The following is an 18,167-nucleotide window of genomic DNA, read 5'->3' as shown; positions in this document are numbered from 1 at the left end:
TTTCTTCTTTCATCTCTGAAGAAGGGGTTATTGACACTTGGCTATGCCAAGATTGCGTTTGATGCGAGTTGATTGCAATCTTGTGCAGTGTAGTTCTTCCAAGTACTGCGAAAGATTAGATGCAATCCAAGGGAGCATAGTTTCCAAGATATAAGATAGTCATATCAATGGCATCATGGAATGGGCAATCAAGGTCATGCCCTTGCATGCATCCGAGTAAGTCTAGCTCAGGTTTGAAGCTTCAATGATGTTCAAATCACTCCTTAAATGATAGAACACTTTCTCATCAAGTGGTTTGGTAAAGATATCATCTAATTGTTTGTCAGTACGAACATACTTGAGATGTTTATTTCCTTTACCAACATGATCACGAATGAAATGATGTCGCACTTGGATATGGTTTGTTCGAGAATGTACCATAGGATTATAGGCAATGTTAATAGCACTTCCATTGTCACATAACAATGGAAATTTTCTAACGTGAATGCCATAATCCTTAAGAGTTTGAATCATCCAAAGTAATTGTGCACAACATGATCCAGGGACAATGTATTCACCTTCGGGAGTTGATAAGGATACTGAGTTTTGTTTCTTGGATGACCAAGACACAAGAGAGCTCCCAAGAAATTGACATGTACCCAAGGTGGATTTTCTGTAAACCTTGTCTTCGACATAGTCCGATTCGAAATAGCCAACAAGGTAAAAAGAAGATCCCTTGGGATACCATATGCCAAAGTTTTGTGTATGTATGAGGTATCTGACTATCTTTTTCACAGCCAATAGATGACACTCTTTTGGTGTTGCTTGATATCAGGCACACATGCAAACACTCAACATGATGTCAGGACGGGAGGCCCATAAATATAGCAATGAACCAATCATTGATCGATAAACCTTTTGATCAACTGGTTTGTCCTCCTTAGTGAGGTCAAGATGTCCACTAGTGAGGTCAAGAACTCCACAACACGAAGTAGGAGGCTCCCAAGTGACACCTAAACAATCTAGGAGGCACCACGGTCCGAAAGGTAATAGATGTGGTAAAACGATGAACTCCTTGCTCTTGTGTAACGACTAAGATGTGACCCTTTCCTATTTTGGGGGCGAGGCCTCAAAACGGAAAGGGGCGCATCTAAACATTTCGCAAGCGAGATTATCATAACATTACATAACTGAAAGAGTGACAAGTCAGACATACACTTGCCATCTGATAAGAGTATAGTATTAAGCTTACATACACACAATATTTAGAGCATAGTTTAGTCCCGCTACGGACAACATGAAACAAGTAAAACTATGACATCCCGCATGCTGGCCCCACGATCATGACCACGGCCTCAGTCCTCCGGATAGTTCACGTATAGTCGGCCAGAGTCCTCATCGAACTCCCACTTCAACTGGTTGTCATCAGGATCTCCTGCGCCGGGCGTACCTGTACCTATTGGTGTTTGTAGTAATCTGTGAGCCACGGGGACACAACAATCAAATGACCTTGGTATCGAATCTAGCCAAGTTATTGGGTGAGGAAGGTTAAGTGTTTGGGTTTGCAACAACCTAAGCATATATGGTGGCTACCTTACGATGATCCGAGTAATCATATGGTGGTCTACGCGAGCGATCGAAGACTAGGTTGATCACTAAGTGATCCTGAACACCTACTTACGTCAAACATAAACCCACCGTGTTCTCGGTCGGAGAGCGATCTCCAAAGGAGACAGTCACGGCTACACACACAGTTTGCAGTTTTATTAGAGTTACTTCAAGTTGTCTAGAACCGGATGTTAACAAAATATCCACATTTGCCACATAACCACGGGCACGGCTTTCCGAAAGATTAAAACCCTGCACGGGTGCTCCAACTAGTCCATCACAAACTGTGACAGGCCGCAAAGTAATCCTCTATCATGAAACTCGTGATCTCGTCGGATTTCTTAGAGGAAAACCTCAACTTTGAGGAGACCCAAAGTTTCACCGGAATCCCTATACGCAATATATGTCGCTAAGGTAAGACACATCTGGCAAGACCTCCCGACGTGTCGACGAACCCCATAGGAGCCGCGTATCTCGTTCTCACAACACGGTCGGATGAGCGCAACGTATAGTGGCCTGATAGAAATCTCCCGAGTTGCCATGAGTTTTGTTGGAAATATGCCCTGGAGGCAATAATAAAATGGTTATTATCATATTTCCTTGTTCATGATAATCATTTGTTGTTCATGCTATAATTGTATTAATAGGAAACAGTAATACATGTGTGATTAATAGATCACAATGTGTCCCCAGCAAGCCTCTAGTTAGGTAGCTCGTTGATCCATAGATGATCATGGTTTCTTGATCATGAACATTAGATGTCATCGATAATAGGTTCACATCATTGGGAGAATGATGTGATGGACAAGACCCAATCCTAAGCATAACACTAGATCGTGTTGTTCATATGCTAAAGCCTTTCTAATGTCAACTGTCTTTTCCTTCGACCGTGAGATTATGCAACTCCCGGATACCGTAGGAGTGCTTTGGGTGTATCAAATGTCACAACGTAACTGGTGATTATAAAGGTGCACTACGGGTACCTCCGAAAGTGTCTGTGGGGTTGGTACGAATCAAGATCTGGATTTGTCACTCCATGTGACGGAGAGGTATCTCTGGGCCCACTCAGTAGAACATCATCATAATGAGCTCCGTGTGACTGCGAGTTAGTCACGGGATGATGTGCAACGGAACGAGTGAAGAGACTTACCGGTAACGAGATTGAACAAGGTATGGGTATACCGACGATTGAATCTCGGGCAAGTTCTATACCGACAGACAAAGGGAATTGTATACGGGATTGATTGAATCCTTGACATCGTGGTTCATCCGATGAGATCATCGTGGAACATGTGGGAGCCACCATGGGTATCCAGATCCCGCTGATGGTTATTGGCCGGAGAGTGTCTCGGTCATGTGTACATGCCTCCCGAACCTGTAGGGTCTACACACTTAAGGTTCAATAATGCTAGGGTTATAGGGAATTCTTATACGAGGTTACTGAAGGTTGTTCGGACTCTCGGATGAGATCCCGGACGTCACGAGGAGATGCGGAGTGGTCCGGAGGTAAATATTGATACATAGGATGGATGGGTTTGGACGCCGGAAATGTTTCGGGCACCACCGGCAAAGTGTCGGGACCATTGGAAGGGTTCCGGGGGTCCACTGGGAGGGGCCACAAGCCCCGGAAGGCTATATGGGCCAAGTGTGGGAGGGAACCAGCCCCTGGGTGGGCTGGTGCGCCCTCCACACCCAGCCCATGGCGCACTAGAGTGGAAGGGGGGAACCCTAGGCGCTGGTGGGCCTAAGGCCCACGAGGGGGTACGCCACCCCCTCTGCTGCCCTGGCCGTCGCCCCCCTCTCCCATCTATGCTGCCGCCACACCTAGGGTGGGAACCCTAGAGGTGGTGGACCCCTCCCCTCTCCTCTTATAAATAGAGAGGGGTTTGGGGTTGTTGGAGACACAAGTTGATCTCTCCCTCGGCGCAACCCTGTCCCTCTTCTTCCTCCTCTCCCACGGTGCTTGGCGAAGCCCTGCCGGGAGACCTCGCCTCTCCATCGACACCACACCGTCGTGCGGCCGGAGATCTTCCCCGACCTCTCCCTCCTCCTTGCTGGATCAAGGTGCGGGAGACGTCACCGGGTTGCACGTGTCTTGAATGCGGAGGTGCCGTGGTTCGGCACTAGATTGGAATCACACTGCGATGTGAATTGCCGCGAGTATGACTCCATCAACCGCGTTCTAGCAACGCTTCCGTCTAGCGATCTTCAAAGTTATGAAGTTGCACTGTCCCCTCTCTCGTTGTTGGTATCTCCATAGGAACATCTGAATATGGCGTAGGAAAATTTTGAATTTATGCTATGTTACCCAACAGTGGCATGAGAGCCAGGTTTTCTATGCGTATATTACATGCACGAGTAGAACACAAAAGGTTGTGGGTGCTGATTTGTCAATTGCTTGCCACCACTAGTCTTATTCTTTTCCGGCGGTATTGTGGGATGAAGCGGCCCGGACCAACCTTACACGTACGCTTATGTGCGACAGGTTCCACTGGCCGACATGCACACCGTGCATAAATGTGGCTAGCGGGTGTGTGTCTCTTTGATAACCCACAAGTATAGGGGATCGCAATAGTTTTCGAGGGTAGAGTATTCATCCCAATTTTTTTGATTCGACACAAGGGGAAGCCAAAGAATATTCTCGACTATTTGCAGTTGAGTTGTCAATTCAACCATACCTGAAAGACTTAGTATCTACAGCAAGGTTTCAGTAGCAAAGTAGCGTGATAGTAACGGTAGCAGCGATAACAGTAGCAGCAGTGACAGTAGTAGCGGTAACGTAACGTAGCAAGGACGAGTAAGAAAAGACTTGTAGGCATTGGATCGGTGATGGATAACTATGTCGGATGACATTCATTATGTAACAGTTATAACATGGTGAGATATGTAACTAGCTCCAGTTCGTCAATGTAATGTAGGCATGCATTCCGTATATAGTCATACGTGCTTATGGAAAAGAACTTGCATGACATCTATTGTCCATCCCTCCCGTGGTAGTAGGGTCCTAATGGAAACTAAGGGATATTAAGGTCTCCTTCTAATAGAGAACCGAAACAAAGCATTAGCACTTAGCGAATACATGAACTCCTCATACTATGGTCATCTCTAGGAGTGGTTCCGGCTATTGTCACTCCGGGGTTGCCGGGTCATAACACATAGTAGGTGACTACAACTTGTAAGATAGGATCAAAAACACACATATATTGATGAAAACATAATAGGTCCAGATCCAAAATCATGTCACTCGGGCCCTAGTGACAAGCATTAAGCATAGCAAAGTAGTAGCAACACCAATCTCAGAACATAGTGGATACTAGGGATCAAACCCCATCAAAACTAACTCGATGACATGATAGATCTCATCCAACCCATCAACGTCCAGCAAGCCTACGATGAGATTACTCAGGAACGATGAAGAGCATCTTGGAATTGGCGATGAAGGATGGTTGGTGATGGTGACAGTGTCGATTCCCCCTCTCCGGAGCCCAGAACGGACTCCAGATCGGCCCTCGAGAGGAAGAACAGGTGGTGGCGACGGTTCCGTATCGTAAAAAGCGATGAACTCTTCTCTCCTAATTTTTTCTGGGCGAGAGAGACTATGTAGAGCTGGAGTTGGAGGCGGCGGAGCCACGAGGGCCTCACAAGCCTGCCATGCGCGGCCAGGGGGTCCGCGCCTCCTAGGATTGTGGGCTCCTGGCTCCGTCCCTCCAAGTAATTCTTGCGCCAGTATATTTTATATATTCCACAAAAAATCCTCGTAAATTTCCAGGTCATCCCAATAACTTTTACTTCTGCGCAAAAACAACACCATGGCAATTCTGCTGAAAACAGCGTCAGTCCGGGTTAGTTCCATTCAAATCATGCAAATTAGAGTCCAAAACAAGGGCAAAAGAGTTTGAAAAAGTAGATACGATGGAGACGTATCAACTCCCCCAATCTTAAAGCCTTTCTTGTCCTCAAGCAATTCTGTTGACAAACTAAAAGAGACAAAAGAAAAACTTTTACGAACTCTCTTTGATCTTGTTGTTGTAATTATGTCTAACTCATATTCAGATTTTTAACAAGATCATAAGCTAACCACATAAGCAATGACTTTTAGGTCTCATGATGCGCTGATATCAATGGCAAAATCAACTAGTGAGCAATAATAATAAGTTTCAAACATCAACACTTCAATCAAAACAATCCTGAAGCAATATGAACAGATGGTATCTCGCTAGCCCTTTCTGAAACCGCAAAACAAAAATGCAGAGCACCTTCAAAGACCAAGGGCTGACTGAACATTGTACTTCATGGCAAAGAAGATCCAGTCACACTCATACTCAATATCAATTAATAGCAAAGCATAAAAATGATGGAGGTGCTCTCTAACTAGTGCTTTTATAAGAAAAGGATGACTCAACAGAAACATAAATAGATAGGCCATTCACAGAAGGAAGCATTGATTTGCAGAGGTGCCAGAGCTCAAGCTTTAAAAACAGAGACAAATAATTTTAGGTGGCATGCTTTCATTGTCAACGCGATGACAAAGAGTTTTCACCATCTTCCATGCTACACATACTATAGGCGGTTCCCAAACAGAAAAGTAATGTTTTGACTCCCCCACCACCGATATATCACATTCCACGACTAGTCGAATCCTCGGGTGCCGTCCATACCAACAATAATCCAGGGGGAGTTTTGTTTGCAATTATCTTTTCAATTTGAGCATGGAACTGGGAATTCCAATTACGGGCCCCTTTCTCGTGAGTGATAGTGAATAAACACGTATCGAGGATAACACACCTAGCATGGAAGATACTAATCGCCCCTTGTCACCACATGTGCGGTTCGGGCATGCAAAACAGATTACTACTTGAAGGTTTAGAGAGTGGCACATGCAAATTTACTTGGAACGGCAGCTAGATACGGCATATAGGTAGGTATGGTGGACTCATATGGAACAACTTTGGGTTTATGGAAGTGGATACACAAGCAGTATTCGCGCTTAGTACAAGTGAAGGCTAGCAAAAGACTGGGAAGCGACCAACTAGAGAGCGACAACGGTCATCAATATTCATTGAAATTAACCAACATTGAGTGCAAGCATGAGTAGGACATAAATCACCATGAACATGAATATCATAGAGGTTATGTTGATTTTGTTTCAACTACATGCGTGAACATTCACCAAGTCAAGCCACTTGAATCATTCAAAGAAGGATACCATCCTATCATACTACATCATAATCATCTTGAAATTCATGTTGGCATCCAAGACAAATGATTATAATCTCCTAGCTAATTAAGCATGGCATCAGAAACTATGATCTCTAAGTTGTCATTGCAAACATGTTTCTCTCATAACAAAGCTGAATTGGGAACGATGAGCTAGTCACATTTACAAAAACAAAATAGGTCGAGTTCATACCAGCTTTTCCACACTCAGTCACTTCATCATATATCGTCATTATTTCCTTTCACTTGCACGTCCGAATGATCTGAATCATAATGAGTGTTCATGCATTGGTGTGACACCCTGTTTTTGCTATCACTTGTCTTTATTGTAAAATTGTGAGCTTGTTAAAACTTTTTCAAAACTAATGTTGTGAGTGCCATTCTTGACATTGTATGCTTGATCATGTGAGGTTTTAAAACCCTAAATACCTTTGGTATTATACTGATTTCCAAAAACCTTTGATAACCATAGTAAAACCACCTTGAGTTGCACTACATGTCTTTGATAGCAAGCAGTGCTACTACTCATATTTGGTAATCTGATTTTACCTATCTATATATTTCAAACCACAAAAATAATTATTTTCGTGTGTATTTTCCTAATTAAATAACATGTCCATTTCTAAGGTCATAATTGGTATTCCAACATGGAAAAATACTTTTCTGCTTTGGAAACATATGATTAAATTTAGAGATGATCAGAAGGACATATATTTTCCATACATAGAATTTTAAACCCCAGTTTATATTATATTTATTGATTAAAACTATAAAAGCTATTTGGTGGAACTCCATGGTTTATCACCAAAACCAAACCTCTTAAGTCTCAGCACCAGTGGTGGGGTGCAACCCCCTAAGACCACTGTCGAACACCTTCTGACAGGTAGGAAAAAGTCACCTTAGCCACAGCTAAACCAAAGTCCTTTGCTTCAAACTCTAAGATTAAGCAGCCAACACCTGTATCTAACCCTAGTCAACTGGCCCCTCACTGGTTCAAAGTAGAAAGGCCAAAACCCCCAATTTAAACCTCAGGTCATGACTGACAACACCAGTATTTCTTGCCTCCTTTGACCAGCCGAAGCTCCCACTAAAACCAAACGGCTAGCCACACCCCCAACAAGTGCTAGGACATGCTTGACATGTCCAAAGTGCTTCAGAGCGCACCAGCATGCCATGGCATGCCAAAACTGCGCTCTGGGCGCGTTACAGGCAGTCACCGAGGTGGGGGCGACGCCCTCGGCCAGTTCCAGCCTCCCCCGAGATGTCCAACCTCCTCCCCGACAACCCCTCTACGTCGGGCAAGCCTCAGGGCCCCTCCTCTTTCACGCTAGAACTCGCGCAACGCGTGCCCGCGCGCTCCAGATTCGGCCAAGCCTGCGCGGCCACGAATGCACAACTCTCCTCTCTCTCTCTCTGCAGCAGACGGTTCGGGCAGTCCAATACCATGTCCTGAGACCGTGGTTTCAACCCCAACGTCTCTCTACACCCCCATGCGCGCCACGGTGAGTCACCGGCGCTACCGAGTCTGCTCACCGTCAAGGGCCTATAAATAGCCCTCCCCCTCGCTCGAGCACCCCTCACATAGCTTCGCCGCATCCACTAGCACCTTCCTAGCCACCCCAGCAACCCAGCAGAGCCCCGGCGCTCGAGATTGACCGAGGCCCCTCAGCCTCGGAGCTCCGTTCAATCTCCGGCTACACAAGGGCTCTTGCGCCCCTCGACCCACCAAACTGACCCCCTTGACCCCAGGATGCTTTCCCCTAACTCGCCCGAGCTTTTCCGTGTCTCTAGCCACCACCTCGACCACTTCCTAAAACCCCTCCACCACGGCCTCCTCGTCGCCGGTGAACCCCTCCCTCCCCATCGTTGTTTCGACCACCAGCACGTAGGCGACGGTCAGGCGAACCCATTCCCGTGTTCATTGGAGCTTGAGCACGTAGGCAACCTCATCGGTGTCCTCCTCCTCCTCTCTGGCTCGAGGTAGGAGACGACCCCAACAGGTGTGCCCCACCTGTCGGTGGCCCAGCCTCCTCCCCCGCGCTGGCCTTGGCCACTGACCGCAGGGCCCTGCGTGTCATGTTCAAACCTGACGGCGCGCGCGCCTGGGAGGTCGTCGGCTGGCCATGGGCCAGCCCAATTGTGGGCCGAGCCAGGCCAGGAGCTGGCCTGTTTTTCTTTTTATTTTTAAACCTGGATTTCTAAGATTTTTATAAAAACATTTAACCAGTGTAAAAATGTAATTCTTTCACTGTTATTCTTCTAAAAATGTGTAGTATTTAATGATATCCTTAGATGGATTTTTCCAGCAACTAATCTATTTTACAATATTAAAAAGGGCTAAAATGGGATAGTTTTGCTTCTGCTTGGTTGTTTTCAAAAATATTCCTTCAAGGAAAATTAGGGCAAGTATTTTTAAAATGATATCTTAGATTTAACAGTAATAGGGAACATTTTTAAAATGACTTTGTGGACTGTTTCTGTGTGAGCTATTCCTTATTATTGTTTTATCGATGATAGAAAACCCGTGTGACGAGGGAATCGGAGCGGAAGACCTCGAAGACACCGGATACTTAGCTGACCAAGGCAAGCAGCCCTTTGACCATGACTGAGCATATGTTACTTTGCATGTTATTATAGCAAGTATTCCCGTTGCATAGAGGGTCATGCTAATACCATGTTGACAAGTAAAAGTAGCAGTAGTATTTCCATTGCATAGAGGGTCATGCTAATACCATGTTGTCATAAAACAAGAGTTTATGAAAACCCCGTCGCGTGCCACTAATGCCCGAGGGTGATGATGAGTTAGGTGGTCACTCTTAGTGAAGTGATGCACCCGATATTTGTGTCAGTAAGGTTTCTGAAATGGGATTAGATTTATGATGTGTCAACCGTCCCAACCTTACCAGTACGACCACGTTACCACTTATGGGACGGGGCTATGTTAATTACTCTGGTCGGTGCTAGCACGAATATGCCATTTTTATGAGTTCGAGTCACATTACTAGTGGCGGGAGTGATTTGTGGTCACTCTCGTGATGGGGTCGTGCCGGTTAGCACGACTATGCCATTTTTATGAGTTCGAGTCACACCATTGGTCCCCGCATGGTCGGTACTGTCTAGAGTTGGTGCTCGTAAGACGTACGACATGTGGGCTAGGTACCAATCGAGTGGACCTCTTTGTCTAGTATCGTGAGGGGAAAGACATTGATCGGGTACTTACCTCGGGTATGTGATATACCGCGAGTCGTGGATGACACGGAAGTTTCCTGGATCTCGTGGGTCCAGCGTACTACCTCTGCAGAGTGTAAACTATTCGAATAGCCATGTCCATGGTCAAGGACAGTTGGGTAATCCTACTTAAACTACGTCCTAATATTTCCGCATAAACCAAGTGTGCGTAAGCGTGAGTGTGTGTGTGGTGATGAGAAATTGTTGCTATGATAACAATGATATGACCAAGTTCGGAGACTTGGCATATAGGGTGAACCCAGATGGTTCAACCCTCAACAGATATGTTGATATCTGTAACCTGCTCTTCAAGAGTAATTCTTTATATTTATGCATATACATGATCATTCCACCCCGATGAGTTATACTAGAAATGCATGATATAATGCATGATATTGTTACCCTTCACTTTCATTGTTCATATCATGGGCTATTTGCGAGTACATTCAAAGTACTCATTGGCTTGCCACTGGTTATGTTATTGACCAGACATGGAAGGACTGGAGTTTGGAGATGAGTACGTCTAGGGGGACACCCCTGCGAACTAGGACGCATCCGAGTGAGAATGCCTGTCGGTGTAGGCTTGATGGCATGGGCACCCGCTTAGCCCCTTTGTTTTCCGCTATTAGTGTACTCGTGTGATTTGGCCTTAGGCCCTGTCTTGTGAACTTGACCCTTAGGTCATGTGTTGTCATAATCGGTACTCGGATGTAAGACTCTTTATTCAGTATCTGTGTTCGGTGAGCATTGATCTCTGGGATCACTGAGCACGGCGATTCTCGACTAGTAAGTCGGGGTCCCCACAGAGCTGGTATCAGAGCCATCCTGACTATAGGAAGCCTTAGGTAGCATGGGCGATAGCCGGACAATTAGTGCACATAGATTGACCCGAGAACCGCACCCACTATATATTTCTAACCCTCTCCTCTACACCTTGTCGATGGCCGCCGTACCCGAGACGCTTCTGGAAACGGGCTTTCCTCTGCTTTTGAGTGATAGCCTCGAGAAGTCTCAAGTGCGTCGCATGCCCGTCTTTATCTACCACAAACACTCGGTCAACGCCGGCACCAGGGAATATCACATGGACGTGATAGTGAAGGCTAATGACTCCTCGACTAGTTGGTTCTTTGAAGGGACACAAATGGAGGATCTGATGTTGGCCGTGGAGATTGCAGCACGAGAGGCACTTGTGCGACTCCGCGACATCCTTCGTGAGATGGCGAACGAACCCGCTACTCGTCACTTACCTTTTGTTAAGGATAAGATAGACGGAATCTGGACACTCAACCCCTCATCTGAGGACGGGGGCCATTAAGATTTCAGACCTACTTCAACCTCTCCTCAGACACCTTGACGTATCTTTTGATCAACGAGTCAACTAGGATTCGCCAAGAGCTGCACCAAGTTAAGGACCTACTTCGTATGGAGAAGATGAAGAACAACAAGGTGAAGAAAGAAGGAGCACGTGTGATATCACCTGGCTTTGCTTTCCGAGGAGGAATACCCCCGCTTCAGGCGGTTCTTCTTCAGAGTCGATGCTTAATCGCAGAAGAGTACACCGAGCTTTTCGCTACCTCATCAACTAAGAGACGTCGAGATGGTCTACTTCCTTCCCCTACCCCTTCGAGGAAGGGAAGCACTAATGAAGATGAAGACAGAGATGAAGATGAAGAGGAAGATCCCACAGAGCCGGCTTATGAGACCGCACAGTCGATCTCATAGCAGCGTAGGATGTACCGAACGTAGGAGTTCTTGTATCAGGATTTTATGACCCGGATGTTGTGTGAACCTGTTGCATGCAAGTCGCATTCTGCCTTGAGCAGCGTGTGAGCGACTGCATCGTTTGCTTTTAAGTTAATGCAGTAGTTCTTTCAAAAACCTTTGTCATAACACCTTGCACACTAGCACACACTAGACCCCCTCTTTACTAGAACGTCATCCCTTTCGAGTGCAACCGGTTCAGCAGAATTTGACCTGTATACTCCCGTGATAGGATGGTGAATACAACTCGCAACAACACTTTCGGCAACCCCGGCTCTGCCTCTTCAGGACAGCAGCAGGGAATCGGAGGGGAAGCTCAAGCTGGAGATCACCATGTGCAGCAAGACGATGTTCCTCCGCCGCCGCCTCCCCCTGAAAGCTTGACCATGGCTCAGTTCCTTCAAAATCTTCGGGAGGAACGCCAAGCCAACAATATAGCTATCCGGCAGCTGGCTCAAACTTTGGTGAACCACCCGCCGCAAAACGGGAATGGCAACGGTCGCTCAACTCTCTTTGAGTTTATGTGGACTACGCCGCCCATATTCACGGAGATGACGGAACCCTTGGATGCTGATGAATGGATCCGCACTATCGAAGACCTTCTCACGCTGGTCAAGTGCACTGACGACAACGAGAAAGTTCTCTATGCAACCCACTGTCTCGGAGTCACAGCCAGAGCTTGGTGGGATGGATTTCAGATCATGCGAGCCGGGCAAGTCATCACTTGGGCCGTGTTCAAGGATGGATTCTGCGCCGCTCACATTCCTCCGGGGATGATGACCATTAAGAGGCGGGATTTCCTAGCATTAAGGCAAGGCAGTGGATCAGTCAAGGAGTATTTGCAGAAGTTCAACCTTCTATCAAGGTATGCACCTGAAGATGTCAGCACTGAGGCTGCCAAAGTGGAGCACTTTATGGAAGGACTACAGCAGTCACTCCAGTATCAACTGGTTGTTTGCGAATGTCGGACCTTCAGTGACCTCGTTAATAAGGCTCTTATGTTGGAAGACAAGCGTCGTGCAATGGACGACACCCGTAAGCGCAAGCTAATAAGTAGTTTAGGACCAATCAACTCGAAACCACGACCATGGAAATTAGCCCCATCAAGACCCAACTATCAGCAGCGGTACAAGCACCCAACAATTCGCCAAAATTACCAACCTCAGCAAGTCAACGTCAAGCCAGCTAGCACACCGCCAAACAACGGTGGGAGCAAGACCAATCTTCTAGCGCAAGTTACCTGTTTCGGGTGTGGACAACCAGGGCACTATTCCAGGCAGTTCCCCAATAAGAAACCCGATGTTCCGTGCCCCAATGCGCCAAATACAGGCCAAGGAGCACCATGTAGGAACCAGGCTCCCTGCAATCAGCAGTATCACAGCAAGGGGCGGATTAATCATATTTCCGTGGAAGAGGCACAAGAAGACCCAGACTGCATTCTGGGTACGTTCCTCGTCAACTCTACCCCGGCAACAACATTGTTTGATTGTGGTGCTTCGCATTCCTTTGTTACGCAAAAGTTTGCGGAAAAGTGTGGACTAGAACCTACCTTGCTTCGTGGGCATATGGCTATTCAAACCCCGAGAGAAGTTTTGAGAACCAACCTAGGGTGTAAGAAGGTTGGGATAGTTATCAATGGGACGAGTTTTTCAGCGGATCTCATTGTTCTTAAGTCGCAAGGCATTGAAGTAATCCTCGGTATGGACTGGTTGGCCAAGCATCAGAGTATCTTGGACTGTGCTAACAGGGCCATTACCATGACAAGTGACCAAGGGGTCAAAGTCAAGTATGTCTCTGAGCCAGTACCCACTCGAGTGCCACGAGTTAACAGCCTATCAAAGGAAGGACTCGAGCGAGTGCCAATAGTCCGTGAATACCCGGACGTCTTTCCTGATGAGCTACTTGGGATGCCTCCTGACCGAGACATCGAGTTCATCATCGAACTCATGCCCGGATCAAGGCCTATCTATAAGAAACCTTATAGGATGGGATCCGAAGAGCTAGCGAAGTTAAAGAAGCAACTGGATGAGCAACTCAGGAAAGGGTTTATTCGTCCAAGTACGTCACCTTGGGGATCACTTGTTCTTTTCGTGTCCAAGAAGGATGGGACAATCCGACTGTGCGTCGATTACCGTTCACTCAATGAGGTCACGATCAAGAACAAGTATCCACTCCCCAAGATTGAAGACTTGTTCGACCAGCTTAATTGAGCAAGGGTATTCTCCAAGATCGACCTCCGATCTGGATATTACGAACTAAAGATTCGACCCGAAGACATTCCGAAGACGGCATTTGTGACCCGGTACGGTCTGTACGAATGCACTGTCATGTCCTTCGGATTGACAAATGCCCCAGCTTACTTCATGTACCTCATGAATAAGGTCTTCAAGGAATATTTGGACAAGTTTGTCGTCGTATTCATTGAAGACATATTAATCTTTTCCAAGTCTGAAGAAGAACATGAGCAACACTTGAGGTTAGTACTGGAAAAGCTTCGAGAGCACCAACTGTATGCCAGGCTCAGCAAATGCCAGTTTTGGCTGAACGAAGTTGGATTCCTAGGTCATACCATGACAACAAGTGGATTGGCAGTTGATCCCTCTAAGATTACCATGGTAACTAACTAGGATTCGCCAATCGACGTGAAGGAAGTCAGGAGCTTCCTCGGACTCGCAGGGTACTACCGCAAGTTCGTAGAAGGATTCTCCCACATCACGCGACCTATGACTCAGCTCTTGAAGAAAGGCAAGAAGTTAGAATGGACGCAGGAATGTGAGGCAAGCTTCCAAGAGTTGAAGAAGAGGCTAACCACCGCCCCGGTATTGGCCACTACAGACATCAGCAAGTTGTTCGTGATATATTGCGATGCCTCAAGGACCGGGCTAGGTGGGGTTCTAATGCAGGATGGCAGGGTCCTGGCATACTTGTCGCAACAACTACGCCCGCATGAGGAGAATTATGCCACCCATGGTCTCGAGTTAGTAGAAGTAGTGCATGCCCTGAAGACATGGCGACATTACCTTCTGGGGAAGTGATGTGAAATATACACCGACCACAAGAGTGTGAAGTATATTTTCACCCAAAGGGAATTGAATATAAGGCAACGGAGATGGTTGGAGTTAATCAAAGACTACGACTTCAGCATTCAATATCAGCCCGGTAAGGCAAATGTAGTGGCCGATGCCTTGAGTCGGAGGACCAGCACCATAAACATCATGCTTAAGCAAAGGGAGCCCGCCTTGTACGAAGAGTTGGAGAACTTCGGATTGGAACTGGTGGAACCAGGATTCCTAGATAATCTCAAAGTCAAACCAACGCTGGAGGACGACATCAAGGAAGCCCAGAAGGGTCACAAGAGTATCGAGGGTATCAAGAAGAAGATTCCAGAAGGCAAGGCCCCAGGATTCTTGGAGGATGATCAAGGAGTGGTGTGATTTGGGAAACGTTTATGCGTACCCAACAAGGCCGAACTCAAGGAACTCATTCTACGGGAAGCTCATGATACACCCTACTCCATTCACCTAGGTGGTACCAAGATGTATCAAGATCTCCGAGAAAGATTCAGGTGGCACGGCATGAAGAGGGAAATCGCTTCGTATGTGGCCATGTGTGATGTGTGTCAGCAGGTCAAGGCTGAGCATCAGCGACCCCCAGGACTGCTACAACCTCTCCACGTGCCGGAATGGAAGTGAGACAAGGTAGGGATCGATTTCGTTATTGGTCTACCAAGGTCTAGCAAGGGCCATAACTCGATATGGGTTATTGTCGACCATTTGACCAAGGTGGCCCATTTCATCCCTGTCAACACCTTATATGACGGGAACAAGTTGGCCAGTCTCTATATCAAGCGCATAATAAGCCTTCATGGAGTTCCCAAGGATATTGTATCTGACCGAGGCACGCAGTTCACCTCGAGATTTTGGAGGAAACTTCAGGAAGCCCTCGGTACCAAGCTCTCTTTCAGCACCGCATTCCACCCGCAGACGGGAGGACAGACGGAAAGGGTGAATCAGATACTCGAAGATATGCTCCACGCATGTGTCCTAGCGCATGGAACCAAATAGGAAGACTGTCTGCCGTTCGCTGAGTTTTCATACAACAACAACGACGAGTCTAGTCTCCAGATGGCCCCGTTCGAAGTGTTGTACGGACGGAAATGCCGCACCGCGCTCAACTGGTCAGAAACTGGAGATGGGCTGATTTTGGGACCAGAAGTTTTGCACCGGGCAGAAGAGAAGGTGCGACTAGTCCAAGAAAATCTGAAAGCAGCCAAGTCGTGACAAAAGAGTTATGCGGACTCTCACCGCAGGAATGTGGAGTTCATTCCCGGAGATCTGGTGTACCTCCGTGTGACACCTCTAAAGGGAACCAAGCGTTTCCATGTTAAGGGGAAGTTTGCTCCAAGGTGCATTGGGCCATTCAAGATCATGGCAAGGCGTGGAGAGGTCGCTTATCAGCTGGAAGTACCTCCGGAACTTTCGGGTGTGCACAAAGTTTTCCACGTGTCACAACTTCGGAAGTGTGTCCAGATGCCAAGTTGTTCCGATCCTTATAAGGACATTGATCACCAGGCCATTGACCTTCAGTCTGATCTCACCTACCGCGAGAGGCCAATCCGCATTCTGGATGAAGCAGAGCGATGCACTCGAAGCCGCACTATCAAGTACTTCAAGGTTCAATGAAGCAACCACACCGAAGCCGAAGCTACCTGGGAGCGTGAAGACTATCTCCGATCTGAGTTTCCAGACCTTTTTAGCACCTAGCTTAGGAATCTCGGGGACGAGATTCTTGTAAGGGGGACAGGTCTATCACACCCTGTTTTTGCTATGATTTGTCTTTATTGTAAAATTCTGAGCTTGTTAAAACTTTTTCAAAACTAATGATGTGAGTGCCATGCTTGACATTGTATGCTTGTATGCTTGATCATGTGAGGTTTTAAAACCCTAAATACCTTTGGTATTATAGTGATTTCCAAAAACCTTTGATAACCATAGTAAAACCACATTGAGTTGCCCTACATGTCTTTGATAGCAAGCAGTGCTACTACTCATATTTGGTAATCTGATTTTTACCTATCTATATATTTCAAAACCACAAAAATATTTATTTTTGTGAGTATTTTCCTAATTAAATAACCTGTCCATTTCTAAGGTCGGAATTGGTATTCCAATATGGAAAAATACTTTTCTGCTTTGGAAAATATGATTAAATTTAGAGACGATCAGAATGACATATATTTTCCATACATAGGATTTTAAACCCTATTTTATATTATATTTATTGATTAAAACTATAAAAGCTATTTCTATCTGTTTTTGCATTTTGAGATATTTCCAAAGGAAATATTCTCAATAAATTCCTAGAAAATTCCACTGTTGTCCCTAAGCCTTGTTTGTGTCCACATAAAGTTTCACCTTGATCAAAGGTGGATAAGGACCCCAAATAACCTAAAAACCGTGTTTGTCCAGAATCAAGTTAGACCAACTCTACATAGCAAAGTTTGTCCAATGAGGCTAAAACCTTGCATGAGTGCCTAATACCTCAAATGAGGGTTCTACACCAAAAATGGGATTTGTCGGACTTAGTTTGCCCACACTCCCTTTCGAAGGAACAGATCTGGTCATATTGGAGTGATTTCAAGTTTACAAAGCTAAGCTTGTCCATTGGAGCTCAAATTTGGTGGAACTCCATGGTTTATCACCAAAACCAAACATGTTAACTCTCAGCACCAGTGGTGGGGTGCAACCCCCTGTGACCATTGTCGAACACCTTCTGACAGATAGGAAAAAGCCACCTTAGCCACAGCTAAACCAAACTCCTTTGCTTCAAACTCTTAGATGAAGCAGCCAACACCTGTATCTGACCCCAGTCAACTGGCCCTCACTGGTTCAATGTGGAAAGGCCAAAAACTCCAATTTAGACCTTAGTTCATGACTGATAGCACGAGTACTTCTTGCCTCCTTTGACCAGCCGAAGCTCCCACTAAAACCAAACGGCTAGCCAAACCCCCGGCAAGTGCCCGGACATGCTCGACACGTCCAAAGTGCCTCAAAGCGCACCAGCATGCTGTGGCATGCCAAACCTGCGCTCTGGCATGCTACAGGGAGTCACCGAGGTTGGGGCGACGCCCTCGGCCAGTTCCAGCCTCCCCCGAGATGTCGAACCTCCTCCCCAACAACCCCTCTGCGTCGAGCAAGCCTCAAGGCCCCTCCTCTCTTGCGCTAGAGCTCGCGCGACGTGTGCCCGCGCGCTCTAGATTCGGCCAAGCTTGCGCGGCCACGAATGCACGACTCTCCTCTCTCTCTGCAGCAGACGGTTCGGGCAGTCCAATACCACGTCTTGAGACCGTGGTTTCAACCCCAACGTCTCTCTGC

Source organism: Hordeum vulgare, chromosome 6H (assembly GCF_904849725.1).
Source record: "Hordeum vulgare subsp. vulgare chromosome 6H, MorexV3_pseudomolecules_assembly, whole genome shotgun sequence".
In the NCBI taxonomy this organism is placed as follows: domain Eukaryota; kingdom Viridiplantae; phylum Streptophyta; class Magnoliopsida; order Poales; family Poaceae; genus Hordeum; species Hordeum vulgare.
This window is presented reverse-complemented; position numbering follows the sequence as displayed.